Below are 15,712 nucleotides of genomic sequence, written 5' to 3' on the forward strand. Positions count from 1 at the left end.
ACTATTTGCTCAAAGTGTTAATAATTTTAAAAATCATCTACATGTAATTATATGTAGACCTTTGCCAAATTAATTCAGTGTTTCTCCATTAATTCAAATGTTTCACACAGAACATATTAAAATAAAAATATTTTGGTCTTATGATCAAACTTCAAGAATTTAATGATTTTAATTAAATTGAGATTCATATGATAGTGGCATATGGGGATTATGAGTATCTTTAAATGAACATAAATGATATAATTAGAAGAAAACATGTATAATAATTTTATGAGTTAGTTCCCAAAGAACTTGCAAAATTAATATAGTTAAGAATCATTTCTTATAAATACATACCTTGTTGGATTTCTTTGTCTTGAGTTTTCCTGCTTTTATAATTTTTGGGGAACTGAGCTCTAAAGAAAATACATAATTGTTACAATCATTTCATTCAACCTATTTAGCAAAGTAAATATTACTCCAGTAATATTGCCAAAATCCCAAAGACATCAAAAATACTTAATATGTAGATTCAGATTAATTAGCCATATCCAAACCAAGAAGTAGGAAATATTAAGTTATAATACACACAAATGAATTGGCATACCAATCAAATAGACTACAAGAGAAAATCAGAAATATCACTTAAATTCAACTCACTTTATATTAGGATTTTCTTTCTTATACAACTAAGTTCAGAAAAATAGGTCAAAAGACTAAACTCCTCATTATAGGACACAACAGGTTTGGCAACTCTAACAGGTTGTACCCAGATTCAAGCCATAAAAGACAGTAACTTGGGTTGGTAATGTAGCTCAATGATAAAAGAATGCTTGCTTACTTAGCCATGTACGGCCCCGAGTTCAATCCCTAGCACTGTCTCCTCAAAAAGAAAAAAGAAATATTTGAAAGGGCATTAGTGCATCATCACTTGTTCTTATACTGAATGAAAGCATAGAGGCTGACAGAAAAAAAAACCAATACAATGCTTCAGATGAGGTGATCACTTTTATTTTGCCTTTTTGTTTGGCTCATTATCTGGCAAGATGACCAGATGGAATCATCCTAATCCCTATACTCAGAAGGCTAAGGCTAAGTCCTCAAGTTGTTTTTTGTTTTTGTTTTTTTCTGTTGGCTGTGGGGCTTGAACTCCGGGCCTGGACACTGTCCCTCAGCTCTTCAGCTCAAGGCTGGTGCTCTACCACTTGAGAGCCACTTCCAGTTTTCTGGTGGTTAATTGGAGATAAGAGTCTCATCGACTCTCCTGCCCCACATGGCTTTGAACCGCTATCCTCAGATCTCAACCTCCAGAATAGCTAGGATTAGAGGTGTGAGCCATTGGTGCCCAGCCTGGACTATATAGTGAGTTCAAGGCCAGCCTTAAAAATATTGTGACCTGGGCTGGGAAGGTGGCCCAGTGGTAGAGCGCTTGCCTTGCATGCCTGAGGCCCTGGGTTCGATTCCTCAGCACCACATAAGCAAAAAGAAAAAAGCCGGAAGTGGCGCTGTGGCTCAAGTGGTAGAGCGCTAGCCTTGAGATGAAAGAGTTGAGGGACAGCACCCAGGCCCAGAGTTCAGGCCCCACGACCGGACCCAAAAGAAAACAAAACAAAATAAAATATTGTGACCTGTTCTCAAAAACCAATACCAGACTTGAGATCTACATCTATAGATAACACAATACAGTAAAAAGCAACAGCCAATCTAGAGAACAAGTAGTTTTAAAAACCCAGAAGTAGGGGGCTGGGAATGTGGCTTAGTGGTAGAGTGCTTACCTAGCATGCATGAAGTCCTGGTACCACATACAAAGAATTGGCACTGTGGCTTAAGTGGTAGAGTGCTAGCCATGAGCAAAAGAAGCTCAGGGACAGTGACCAGGCCCTGAGTTGAAGCTCCAGGACTGGCTGAAGATAAATTTAAAGAAATCTAGAAGTAGGTTAAAAATCTAGAAGCATGTTTAAGATATAGAACACTTATCAAAGGAAGAAGGTAGCCAGAAGTGACATCATATATGAGAAATCCTAACTACTGCAGAAGCTGAGGCAAAAACTGAGTTTCACAGAACAAAACCAAGAAAGAGCTAGACGATGGTGGCTCACGCCTATAATCCTAGTAGTCAGGAGGCTGAGACCTGAGGATCACAGCACGGGCAGAACATTCCATGAGCCTTCCATTTCCAATTAACCATCAGAAAAACAAAAACAAAACAGAAAAGGCTGGAGGTGGTGCTGTGGATCAAAGTGGTAGAGTACTAGCCCTGAGCAAAAAAGAGCTCAGACAGCACCCAGGCCACAAGTTCAAGCCCCACAACCACCCAAAAAAAAAAAAGAGAAAGAAAAAAAAAACAGGAGTTTCTCTGTTGCCATTCCTGCGGAGGAATGTTTTTTTTCCCCTTTCTATTTCTCCCAACTTTGCCCTGACATACTAACTAAATAAATCTTTGCTAATTTTAAAAAGAGGATGGGATGGTTTAGAGGGAAGAAGAAATGGGAAGGGAAGGAGGAAAGGGGACGACAAAATGGGAAGAGAAGGGAGGGAAGAGATGAGATCAGGATGAACATACAAGAGTTCTTTAACTTTACATTCTATTTTTTAAACTATAGTTAAATACACAGGGTTTGCTTTTTATGTCTTTATAGTTTATGTAAATATGTCTAAGTGCATACTTATGAACATGTACATTATGAACATGTACATATTTCATTAAGAAAAACTAAATGCCATAGAGAAAAAAATACAGGCAACTAGGACAAAAAAAAAAAAGGAAGCCCATAGGGAGGAAAAAGGTCTAAATCCCTAATAAAGACAATATTTACTCAAGAGGCTCAGATCTGATGATTGTAGTTCAAAGCCATCCCAAGCAGAAAAGTGGTAGACTCTTATCTCTAATTAACCAACAAAAAAGCTTGAAGTGAAGTGTGGTTCAAGTGGTAGACTGCCAGCCTCCTGCAGAAAGGCTCAAGGGCAGTGCCAGGCCCCGAGTTCAAACTACAACAACAAAATAGTATTTAAAGATTATCTAGGGTAGAGTGCTTGCCTAGCATGCATGTAGCCCTGGGTTTAATTCCTCAGTACCACATATGCAGAAAAAGCTGGAAGTGGCACTGTAACTCAAGTGGTACAGTGCTAACCTTGAGCTCAAAAGAAGCCCAGGGACAGTGCCCAGGCCCTGAGTTCAAATCCCCAGGACTGGGAAAAAAAATCATCTAGGTTACCTGGTACACAATTTTGAGGAGATATTTCCCTCAACAACATGGAAAGTATGTTCCAAATGCTGATTTCATGAGTAAACATTATAAAATAGAGCTATATACAAACTACTTGGTTTAATGGAAAATAACATAAGAGGTTATCTCAGCAAATTTTATGTTTATTACAAATTAATTAGATTGCTTGCAGCTGGGGGGAGGGTGTAAGGGAAGCTGAAACATCCTGGCTTCTCACTTGTCTATATAGTCCAGGCTCACCTCCAACTCACTATCCCCGGGCCTCAGCCTCCTGAGTGCTGGGATTATACTCCTCGGTAACCATATCCAGCTAAACTAGACATTACTATGGCACAATCAGAAATTGAAGACAATTACTCTGACCACACAAAATCAAAGCCAACACTCTGACTTTCACAATATACAATGCAATTAAAGGATCTGTAACATATAGATGAGCCCTACGGCTCTTGCCTAGCATGTACAAAGCTATAGTTTCAATCCCAATCAATTGTTCCCCTTCTAAAAAAGCAAAAAAAAAAAAAAAAAAAAAACCCAACCAACCAACCAACCAAAAAAACGTATGGTTCCTTTCCTCCTTCCTTCCTTTTTCTGTGGGCCAGATCTAGGGCTTGAATTCAGGTCCAGGAGACTGTCCCTGAGCTTTCTGACTCATTGTTAGCATTCTACCACTTAAGCCATATCCACTTCCAGCTTTTTTTGTTGCTTACTTGGTGATAAGAGTCTCAGGGATTTTCCTGCTTGGGATGACTTTGAACTGTGACTCTCAAATCTTAGCCTCCTGAGTAGTTAGGAATATAGGCATGAGCCACCAGAGTCCAGGCTCAAATACCTTTCCCTCAAAAACCTAGAAACAAATACATCACACGAGCATGTGATCCATATATCTGTTTTTCAAACATCAATGGTTGCACGCTACATGCCAGTAGACAATTCTTTATTACTCTTAGCATACATTAGTGGGGAAAACTTGAGACATCTCTAACACATTTTACAAGACACATGTGTAGCAGAATACAATGTATTCCAGTCACTTTCACTCCTTTTACCCTCTTCTCTCCTTCCTAAAATGATTTAACAGATTTCATTGTTCTATTTTCAATACATTTCTGAACAATATGTCAATAATCAGTTTTTGTGGGTGTGGGCCGGGGATCATGAAAATGAAGTAATTGCTCCAGCACTAAGCTGTTTCCCCCTTTTCTAAGATACTCCTCTTTAAGCTGTGGAAATCTATAGAGAAATGATTCAAAGCAGGTCAGGAAAAATGGCTTGGCAGGAAAGTTTTTTTTTTTTTTTGGGGGGGGGGGCAGTAGTAGGATTTGGAAGTCTAAGTCTTCAGCTTGTTCTTGCTTGCTTTGCGAGGGCTCTACTACTTGAGCCACCTCTCCAACTGCTTTTTGCTGGTTATTTTGGAGATGGAGTCCTGAAGACTTGTGACCCATCTGGCTTTGAACTATAGTCCTCCAGCTCTCAGTCATCAAGTAGCTAGGATTGAAGGTATGAGCCACCAGTACCTGGCAAGTACAACATTAGCTAAACAAGGAGAGGCTTTCCTTGTGACATTCCCACTCAATTTCTCACTTTCTATTACTAGTCTTACTCCTTTCTCCCTTCCTAAAACAATTTCAGCAAATAAAAAACTATTTTTAAGAGTTTGGATACTCAAATCCTGCAATACAAGGGTTAATCACCTTAATTTTCATGATCATAATTCTTATAAAAAAAGTTTTCACTAAGCTAGATACAGGTGGCTCACACCTGTAATCCTAGCTTTTCAAGAGAATGAGATCTGAGGATCACAACTCAAAGCCAGACCAGGTAGGAAAGTCTGTGAGACTCTCACCTCCAATTAAGCACCAAAAAAGCTGGAAGTAGAGCTGTGGCTCAAGTGGTAAACAGCTAGCCTTGAGCACAAAAGCTCAGAGATAGTACCCAGGTCCTAAGTTCAAGCCCCAGGACCTGTACAGGACCTAGGAAGGTGGCTCAGTGGTAGAGTGCTTGCCTTGCATTCATGAGGCCCTGGGTTCGATTCCTCAGCACCACATAAGCAGAAAAAGCTGGAAGTGGCGCTGTGGCTCAAGTGGCAGAGCGCTACTTGGGCTAGAGAGCTGAGGGGCAGCGCCCAGGCCCAGCGTTCAGGCCCCATGATTGGCAAAAAACCCAAACAAAAGAAACTCATCAACAGTACCTCAGTTCCATATTGGATTAAGGGGGAAAATCTAAGTAAATCACCAGACTGGATTACACAAAGACCCTGTAGTGAAGAGTAGTCTAAAAATGTAATCAAGAAGAGTTAAATTCTCCATGCATAAGCAATAGTTAAACTAACAAGTACCCCGTGATGTTCCGCTTCCACACCATGGAAAGGTATACATCCACAGTGTTCAGTTTCATCTAAGAAATTTGAAACTGCTGAGTTGATCAACAGGTCAAAGGTAGATGGAGTGGAGGTGTGGCTCAAGTGGTAGAATGCTAGCCTTGAGTAGAAAAGCTACCCGAGGTCAAGCCTTGAGCCTGGGGGGAGGAGGGGGAGAGCTAAATTAGCCTTGTCAGCTCCTCTTTTTAAAAAGGATCAGCTAAAGTAGGCACCCATGCTCACACCTGTAACCCTAGCTACTCCTGAGGCTAAGATATGAGGAGCTGGGTTTAAAGCCAGCCTGGCCTGGAAAGTCTGTGAGACTCTTATCTACAATTAACCACCAGAAAACTGGAAGTGGTACTTTGGCTCAAGTGGTAGAACACTCTCCTTGAGCTGAAGAGCTGAGGGACAGCACCCAAGCCCAGAGTTCAAGCCCCACAACTGACAAGGAAAAAAAAAAAATCAGCTAAACTGGCACCAGTGACTCAAGCCTAGCTACTCAAGAGGCTGAGAGCTTAAAAACAAGTTCAGAGAAACACTCTAATCTCCAAATAACTAGGAAAATGTGGTAGGTAACTAGAGGAATAGCTTAAACGGTAAAGCACCCGCCATAAGTAGAAAGCAGAACATGTGAGAACTTCAAAATTAAGCCCAATGTCAAGAAAAAAAAAAGATAAGCGAACACTTTAACTGAAAACAATGGGGAACAAGAGTGCTTCAACTTGATTTCCACAAACAACACACTGCCAGAACTATCAGATAATATTTTATAAGAATGCATCTCAAGGGCTTGGATGTAGCTCAGCGAGCGGCAAAGGGCTTGCCTAGCAAGTGCAACGTCATGGGTTTGATCCCCAATACAAAAGAAAAAAAAAATGATTGTTCCATATATAAATGTCAAAGCTTTGGGGCTGGGAGGTGGCTCAGTGGTAGAGTGCTTGCCTTGCATGCATAAGGCCCGGCCCCAGGGTTCAATCCACTCAGCACCACATAAATAGAAAAGGCCGAAAGTGGTGCTGTGGCTCAAGGAACAGAACACCAGTCTTGAGCTGAAGAGCTGAGGGACAGAGCCCAGGCCCAGAGTTTGCCCCAGGACCGATCCAAAAAAAAAAAATGTATCTCACAATAATGAGGCACCAAGAATCTATCTCAATTATACAGCTCCAGGTTCTAAAGTAGAGATAATACATGATTCATGTACTAAATTCCTTCATGCTTCCCATAATGTTTCTATAATACTTAAAATAACCCTTTTGCCAAACTTCTGTGGATTGAATTCTTTTACCTCATTAATAAGATTTATCAGTAAACCTAAATTTAGCCAGAATAGAACTGGTTTAAGTCTGCTATTATAGGAGAGTTAATATCCTTCCTTCTCTAAGAATAACCTATTTTGTAGAATGAATTCTACAGGTATCCTAGAATGCTAACTTAACAATCCTTAATTTTTACCCTCATTTGACCTAAATAATGTCTGGATCTACATACTCAAATCATTATTTTTTCCCCTTTATTTTGCTACTTAGAAGGTCTCACCTTGGTTTAAATGATTCTCGGACCTCAACCTTCTGGAGTACCGGTGGTACAGGTACACGGCACTATACATTTATTCTTTTTGGGGGGGATCCAGTTGTGGGGCCTGAACTCTGGGCCTGGGCGCTGTCCCTCAGCTCTTCAGCTCAAGGCTAGCACTCTACCACTTGAGCCACAGCGCCACTTCCGGCTTTTTTCTTTTTGCTTATGTGGTGCTGAGGAATCGAACCCAGGGCCTCATGCATGCAAGGCAAGCGCTCTACTACTGAGCCACCTTCCCAGCCTCTATACATTTATTCTTGAAGTGGCAAAAATTTACTTCAGAAAATAAGAAGCCAAAGCAGGCTGACTGGATGTAGATGGCTCTCTGATGTGAAGAGCTGGGCATAGTGGCTCATACCTATAATCCCAGTTACTGGGAAAGAGAATTCAGATCCAGAAATCTTAGCAAAAGTCACCTAGCTAGTTAGTAATACCAGTACTAAAACCCAGTTCTCAAGCAGCGCATTTCCACACTACAATCTCTTATCTAAGTTACCTGAGTTACTTAAATGCTAAACGTTGTGGGAAAGCAGTGCAGGGTCTGGGTTAGGAAGGGGAGGAGCTGAGGGAGTTGAGGCAGTATTTCACTAGTTCAAGATGGGCTCTGATTACTCCTGATCTCTGTGTGCTGGGATTTCAGGTGTATCTATGCCTTATGAAGTATCAACTTGTTCTTAACCTTCAAATAGACTAGAGAACAAAGGGATCAATAAATATTAATATCATATAAACACAGTTTTTGAAGTAATTGGCAATTAAAATTCCTGAATTTCACCCAGCCACTGGTGGCTCACCCCTGTCATCCTAGCTACTCAGGAGGCTGAGATCTGAGCATCCTGGTTCAAAGCCAGCTGGGGCAGGAAAGTCCATCTCCAATAAACTACTCAAAAAAAAACCAAAAAACCAACAACCACAAACCCAGATGTGGAGCTGTGGCTCAAAGGGGTGGAGTGCTAGCCTTGAGCAAAAAACTCAGTGATGGTGTCTAGGTGGGTGTGGGGGGGAAGGGGGGAGATTCCTGGAGTTTAGCTCAGTGGAAAAGCACTGGCAAGTGCAAGGCCCTGAGTTCAGTCCTTAGCTCAGGGGGAAAAATTCCCTAGTCTCAAGGCTGAGTTTGGTGGTAGAGTGCTTCTCTAGCAGATTCATGCAAGGCTCTGGCTTCATCCTCTGCAGTTAAATAACTCACAAGGTTTTTAAAGTTTTAAAAGATAAAACTGGTGCTGTGTGCTTCACGCTTGCAATCCTAGCTACTCAGGAAGCTGAGATCTAAGGATGATAGTTTAAAGGCAGCCCTGGAAGGAAAGTCTGAGACTCTAATCTCCAATTAAGCACCCCCAAAAAAGCTGAAGGCGGAGCGAAGTGGCAAAGTGCTAGCCTTGAGTGAAAGAGTTCCTGACAGCACCCAGGTTTGGCGTTCAAGCCCCAGAATGGGCACAAAAATAAATAAAAATTTAAAACATTCAAAACTGCTTTTATTGCCTACAAAGACTTCATGTCTCTTGGTAGTGCATGAAATACTATATATATTATATTGTGTATAAATCTAGAAGTGAGACAGCCAATGAAGTGACTTGCTGGGCTTTCTAAATTTTAAGAACATTGCTTAACATTTTTCTATTCAGTTACCAATAGACATAAGCAGTTACAAGAAATTCCATCAATATTAAAGGTCGAGAGAACTTTGAAGACTTTAGCGTGCTTCAGCCCAATTTAGAAAGCCAAACTGATTCACACGGCCCTTTCCACTTGAACCTGTCTGCTGGTCCGAGGCAGCTCCCGGCTGCCGGTCCGCAGCCTTCACCTCGGCGCCCGGCTCCACCGTCTTCCTTTCCCGACTGCGCGCACCACCTCCGCGGCGGCCCGGGCCGCGGGGCTCGCGCGGGCCTTCCGCGCCCGGCGCTCCGCCACCCTGCCTCCCGCGTTTTCCGGCCGCCACGGCCGCTCGGAGCTCGCCTGCAGCGACTCCGCGGCACGGCACTTTCGGCTTCCGCGCCCCTTGAACACCGACGTGCTTCCCGGACAAACGACCCCGGCTCCGGACTGGCGTCGGCCTTCGGGTCGGTGCCCGGGGCGCGCGGCCCGACCGAGGCGCCGACACGTGGGGGCCGCCGGCCCGGCTACCCCGGCGCCCCGCGGTCCCGGGGACCCCGAGGCCCCGCCCCTTCCGTCGCTGCCTCCGCGAGGTCCGCGTCCTCGGCGGCGCCGACACGGAGAGCCCGGCCCCCGGGCGGTGGGGAGCGGGGCCCGCGGGCGCCGGGCCTGCACTCCCCGCGGCGCGGCCCCGGCCCGCCCGCCCGCCCGCCCGCCGCGGCGCAGCACCGACCTGCCTCCAGGGTCTCCAGCGGGGACAGCCGCGGGCCCGCCCCGCCCGGGGACAGGTGTCGCGGAGGCTTCCTGGTCCACGGGTTCTCCTTCGGCGGCGGCGGCGGCGGCGGCGGCTTCTCCTCGGGGCCCGCGGCGGCCGGCGGCTCCCGGGCGTCCTCGGCCGGCGGCTCCCCGCCGAAGGCGCCCCCGGGGCCGCGCGCCTTGTGCGCCAGGTGCAGCGCCAGCGGCCGCACGGGCACGGCCGCCTGGGGCACGCTGTGGCCCCGCACCGGCGCGGGCGACGGCTCCCCGCGCGCCCCCGCGCTGGTGGCCGCCGCGGCCCTCTCCTCCCTCACGGCCTCCTTGCGCTCCCGCTCCGGCGGCGGCTCCGCCGGCCGGCCGGCCGCCAGCAGCGACGCCCGCTCCGCCGCCGCCGCGGGCGGGTCCTCCCGAGGGCGAGCGGCGGGCACCGGGGCGCGAGCGGACATGGTTCCCTTGCCCCAGCCTCCCCAGCCGGGGAGGGCCCGGGACCAGGGAGCCCGGCCGCCCGTCTCCCCACGGGGGCAGCGACTGACTCGGGCCTGGGACGCAGACCCCGGGAGCCCGGCCGCCGCCCGCCGAGGCAGTGCAGCGCCCGGCGTGCCGCCCTCCCCGCGACGAACGGAGCACTAACCGCCCGCCGGCCCAGCCCTCCGCGGCAGCGCACGGCCGGAGCCCGCCGACACGCGCCGGGCCGCCCGGAGCCTCGAGCCCCAGCCCGCGCGGACAGCGGCCGGAGCGGCGGAGCGCCGGAGCGGGACGGCGCGCCTCAGACCCAGTCGGCGCTCGAGCGCCCGAGCCGGTAACGCTCGGGGGCGGGGCGCGCGGGGGGCGGGGCTCTACGGAGACTGACGTGGCCACTCACCGGCTGCCGCTCTCGCCCCGCCCCACGCCCCGCCCCCGGGGCCGGCCGAGGCCGAGGCGAGGGCGAGCGGGGGCGAGCCGGGCGGCCCGCGGGCTCGCCGGCGTCGGCCTCCCGCGGGCGCCCGGTGGGGGCCCGCACCCGGCCCCTGGGACTCGCGGCACCTCAGGCCGGGCTCCCGCGGCGGGCCCGGGGCTGCTCGGCCCGGCGCCCCGGGCGGCGGGTCGGGCTAAGCCGCCGCCCGGCGCGGCCCTGGGGCTCCTGCGCCCGAAACTCTGCCGCGTGCAGGCTCCCGCGGCGCCGGCCCCGCGCCCCGCGCCCCGCAGACCCGCGCCGGGGTCGGCGGCGCCCTCTCTCACCCCGCTCTCCGGCCGCGGTCGAGCGGCCCTGGCGGACCCCCGGCTGACGCCCGGCTTCAGCCTCGCGGCCCACGCCGCGGTCCGCCCCGGGACCCCGGTAGCGCCGGCGCCCCGCCTCAGCCCACGGCGGCCGCGGCCGCGCGCCGGCCCAGGTAACGGCCGCCCCGGGCCGCGCGCCCGGCCGAGCCCGCCGCGCCCCGCACGAGGCCGCGGCGCCGCGGGCCCCGGGCTCGCCCGGCCCCCAGCTCCTCGGGGGCTGAGGCCCGGACCCCGGTTCCCAGCCAGCCCGGCCGGGAAAGCCCGGGACCCTGATGTCCGGGCAGCCGCCGGACGCCAGGAGCACCGCGACCCGAGACGCCGCTGCCGCGCTCCGCGCGCCCGGCCGGGACGCGCCCGGCCTGCCGGCTCCCTGCTTGGCCGGCGGCGGGGCTCGAACTCGGCCGGGCGCCCCGGCGTCTGGTGGTTCCGGGGAGATCAGTCTCCGGGCTTTCCCGGCCGGGCCGGCTGGGAACCCGGGGCCGGGCCTCAGACCTGAGAACCCCGGCCCAGCCGCTCTCCCACCTCACCCCTGCGTCCCCGCAGGGCCAGGCATCCGCGGGAGACGGGGAGAGGAAGCCCGCGCTCTAGTTTCACGAAGACCCCCACCGTTCCTACAAAGTGATGCACAGAGGGGCTACACTTAGGTCAGAGAGAGGGAAGAAGAGTGGGAGACTGGAAGGGGTGGGAGAGGAGCGGACGGTGTTCATCTCCTGCTCATTTGTTTCTCACTCATGGATCCCAACAAAACCGAAGGAGAAAAGGTGAAAAGGACAGCAGTGGAGCACACTGGACGCTGATGGAAGTGAACTGGTAGGTGGAGATAGGAAGGAGGGAATGGGAGAGAATGAGGGGCCAGGTGACACTGTACAAAAGGAAATGAAGCTGGGTGTCGGGGGCTCAGGCCTGTCATCCGAGCTACTCAGGAGGCTGAGATCTGAGGATCACGGTTCAACGCCAGCCCAGGCAGGAAAGTCCATGCGACTCTTATCGCCAGTTAACACTAGAAAACCAAAAGTGGCGCTTTGGCTCAAGTGGCAGAGTGCTAGCCTTGAGCTGAAGAGCTGAAGAACAGCACCAGCCCCTGAGTTCAAGCCCCAACAACAGCAAAAAAAAAAAAAAGATTAAAAAAAAAAAAGGATACCGGGAGCCAGTGGCTCATGCCTGTCATCCTGGCTACTCAGGAGGCTGAGATCTGAGGATCACAGTTCAAAGCCAGCCCGGGCAGGAAACTCTGTGAGACTTTTATCTCCAATAAACCACTAGAAAAGCAGTAGTGCTGTGGCTCAAGTGGTAGAGCACTAGCCTTGAGCTGAATAGCACAGCCACAGAGGCCAGACCCAGAGTTCAAGACCCAGGATGGACCAAAAAAATAAAAAAAGGAAATATACTTACAAACTGAGTAGTGTATTTACGTGTAACCTCAATAAAGTTAACAATAATGTTAATTTAAGAAAAAAAACAAATACAGGGCTGGGAAGATGGCTCAGTGGTAGAGCGCTTGCCTTGCATGCATGAGGCCCTGGGTTCGATTCCTCAGCACCACAAAAGCAAAAAGAAAAAAGCCGGAAGTGGCGCTGTGGCTCAAGTGGTAGAGCGCTAGCCTTGAGTTGAAGAGCTGAGGGACAGCGCCCAGACCCAGAGTTCAGGCCCCATGACTGGACCCCAAAAAAACAAACAAAAAAAAAAAAAAGAAAGAAAAAGGAAAAAAAAACAAATACAAGTCCTTTTAGCATTTCCTCTTGGGTACTGATAACACTCGGAAACTTAAAAACTATGTTGACTGTGACTACACCTTTTCATTTTTTCCTTCAGCAGCTGTTCCTGTTTTGAGTCAAGTTCTTTTTACCCATCCTTCCCCCCCACCCCCACCTTTCTCATTATGTAGTCTAGGTTGCCGTGTCTCCTCCCAACAGTGGGATTACAGGTATGTATGTGCCACCATGCAAGATACCAGGGTTCGTTCTTCTTGCACATTAGAGTTAAAACTACCTCTAACCAACAGAATCTGAATGTGATTCTAATTGTAGCCCGTGTTGAGATTCCCTTGAAACTGGATGTAGTGGGGTTCCTAGATAAAACAATACTTGTACCCTAGGAATGCAATTTCCCCACTTCATAGATTGGAAACTCTGGTGGCTGGCTCCCCAAATTGGCTTTTTTTTTTTTTTTTTAAGACTCCAAGGAATTATGCAGACCAAGTTCCTGATTTTGGAAACTTCCTATTTATTTGAAGCATTTGGCAATCACAAATTCTAACTTTATGAAAAGATCTAAGTTTCTCAGCTCCCAAAAGTGTGCTAATCTACAGATCATATGTTGAGTAGCAACGTTTTCTTTGTGGATTTATGCAGGTACTACATAGAAGCTTATACACAAGCTTATATACTTTTACGTTTATATGACTACGTTTTCTTTTCCTGAGGCCACTTATTAATCAGCTTTTAGTAATGAAAGGAATTTCTGCTGATTTTGGTTCAAATGTTCTAGTTTGTTTTCATAATCCTTCACACAAAAACCGTTTTCTAGGATCTGGCTAAGAACATTCCTAGAATCAGGTGTCCTACTGCAAAATGGACAAAATGTACTTGCCACAATTACTGGCCATACTCTTCTCTACATTACCAAACCCAGCTCTCACGGCAGCATTCTCATCCCAAGTGAGTCCCTAGGTTGGTACCTCCTGGTTTTGTTTGAAGTATAAATGTATCAGATAAATGTAATCATATCCAAAATTGAATTAGCATTCATATAACTAGGTTTGTCAGATTGCTTGTTGTTCTCAGATCACATACATTTCAAGGAAAAAATGGCTATAGAAATATGAATACTAGGGGCTGAGAAGGGGGCTCCATGGTAGAGTGCTTGCCTCTCATGCATGAGGCCCTGGGTTTGATTCCTCAGCACCACATAAGCAGAAAAAGCTCGAAGTGGTGCTGTGGCTCAAGTGGTTAAGTGGTACCCTTGAGCTGAAGAACTGAGGGACAGCACCCAGGCCGAGTTCAGGCCCCACGACCAACAACAAAAAAAAAGAATACCATTGTATTAGAGCTTCCCTCACTTATTTCTGCCTTACTGTGAAGGTAACAGAGGAGAGGGTGTCACTGTCCAAAAAGAAGTTTACTTGTTACCTGACTCATGTAATCCCTCTGTATATCACCTTTATAATAATAAAAAAATAGAAATTGAAAAACAGCTGAGAAACACATATGCTCAGTGTCTGTATATTAGTCAAATGTGACATTTATCCTTATGTGAATAATACCACTTGAAATAATCAGCTTTTGAAGACCTTTATTAAATAAAATATTTGGAATTTTAAAAAATATACATGGATAATTTAACAATCTTTGTAAAAGGAAGCACCACCTTAAAAAGATATTTTTATAAGACACAATCTAAAATGCATATGCCAAAATATTTTAATAAAAACTATTAACAAGTTAAAAATTCAGAAACTTTCTAACCACTGACCAATATGAGAGGTCTCAAATTTAGATGTAATTTCAGGGCTGGGTAGGAAATACAAAGTAGAGAAGCAGTGGCAAACCTGGGAATGGCATACTCAAACTAAAGAATTTTCTAATTGAAACATCTACCCCAAATAAAATTGTGGGCAAACTGGCTTGTGTGAGCCTGGCACCTCAAAAGGCTGAGATCTAGAGGATTACAGTTCAAACTTACGTCAGACAGAAAAAAGTCCGTAAGAATTCATCTCCAATTAATGAATAAAAGTTGGCTGGAAGTGTAGCTCAAGTGGTAACTCATTAGTGTGACTTACCAGTTTATAATTCTTGTCTAAATGAATTTTAAGATTTTTTGTATCTAATCCTTAAAATCGAAGGAAGGTGGCAGCTGGCGCTTCTGTGTGTATGTAAGATTACTTAAGCTATATATAAGGGGAATAGGTTAAAGCTCTGAGACAAGGTATGCTGTTTTCTATATATTCTTAAAACATCTGGTTAAAAGATGAAATGTAGCTGAGCACCAATGGCTAGTGCCTGTAATCCTAACCATTAAGGAGGTTGAGATCTGAGGATTTAGAGTCAAAGCCAGCCCTGACAGGAAAGTCCTTGACTCTCATCTCCAGTTAACTACCAGGCAGGGAAGTTCAGAGACCCCTTATCCCTAACTATCAAGAAAGCCAGAAGTGGAACTGTGGCTCAAGTGGTAGAGCACCAGCCTTCAGGATGTAATGTATGTGTGTGGGGTGTGTGTGGGGGGGGGTAGACTAAGATATACCTAGGCCTCAAGTTCAAGCCCAGGACTGGCATACAAAGACAGATAGACAGACAGACAGACAGACACACACACACACACAAGGTATAGTTTCTAATAGCTGTACCTTGATATGTAAAAGCAGTTCCAAAGAAGTTACTAGTTTGTCTGCCATTAATAAGTTCCTATTAATTTTTGATAGTTATGAAAGAGCTATTAGAATGACAAAATCTTTAAAAAGGCTGGAAAGGCACATAATCACATAGCTTTACTAGACTACTTTTACACAATTCATGGACAACACAGATTTCAAACAAAATTCAAATACACTTACTCCAAACCACATGATACTCCAAAATATTTTCTTCTTTCTTTAGCATTTTAACTTTCAGTTAAAGAAGTTTAACATAAAGCACCAAATCTAGTCATATAATATCACATTTAAGAGTGAGTAGTTCATATATAAAACTTTTTAAGTCTCTAAAGTTTATATGGGAGAAATCAATTTCCTTTATAGCTATTCAACTCTTACTTTAACAAGCTAAAGTTGTGAAGTATATGAACTAAAATCAGATGTTTAGAAAAATAGAAGAGAAAAAATGTACAAAAAATTTAAACACAGAATCCATCAATTAATATAAAGATCATTATTTCCATCTTTCAAAACTTGAAACTTTTTTTTTGTAGGTTGTGGGGCTTGAACTCTGGGCCTGGGCCTGGGCCTGGGCACGGTCCTTCAGCTCTTCAGCTC

At 47.2% G+C, this 15,712-nt stretch overlaps 1 protein-coding gene and 1 long non-coding RNA gene across 2 annotated transcripts in view; one reads left to right on the forward strand and one right to left on the reverse strand.

Annotated features, from left to right (window-relative positions):
• Window positions 1-9,602, reverse strand: part of Larp1b (La ribonucleoprotein 1B) — a 77,685-nt gene extending 68,083 nt beyond the window's left edge. The window contains 2 exon segments of the mRNA XM_042684812.1: window positions 337-395; window positions 9,467-9,602. The gene's annotated coding sequence lies outside the window, so the exon portion shown is untranslated.
• On the forward strand, window positions 89-15,698 carry LOC122112003. Its single transcript, XR_006148081.1, has 3 exons — window positions 89-99; window positions 11,503-11,507; window positions 15,067-15,698. It is a non-coding gene; the product is annotated as an uncharacterized LOC122112003 (long non-coding RNA).
• The last annotated feature ends 14 nt before the right edge of the window (window positions 15,699-15,712 follow it).

Source organism: Dipodomys spectabilis, unplaced genomic scaffold (assembly GCF_019054845.1).
Source record: "Dipodomys spectabilis isolate Male_0828 unplaced genomic scaffold, ASM1905484v1 ptg000090l, whole genome shotgun sequence".
Taxonomy (NCBI): Eukaryota; Metazoa; Chordata; class Mammalia; order Rodentia; family Heteromyidae; genus Dipodomys; species Dipodomys spectabilis.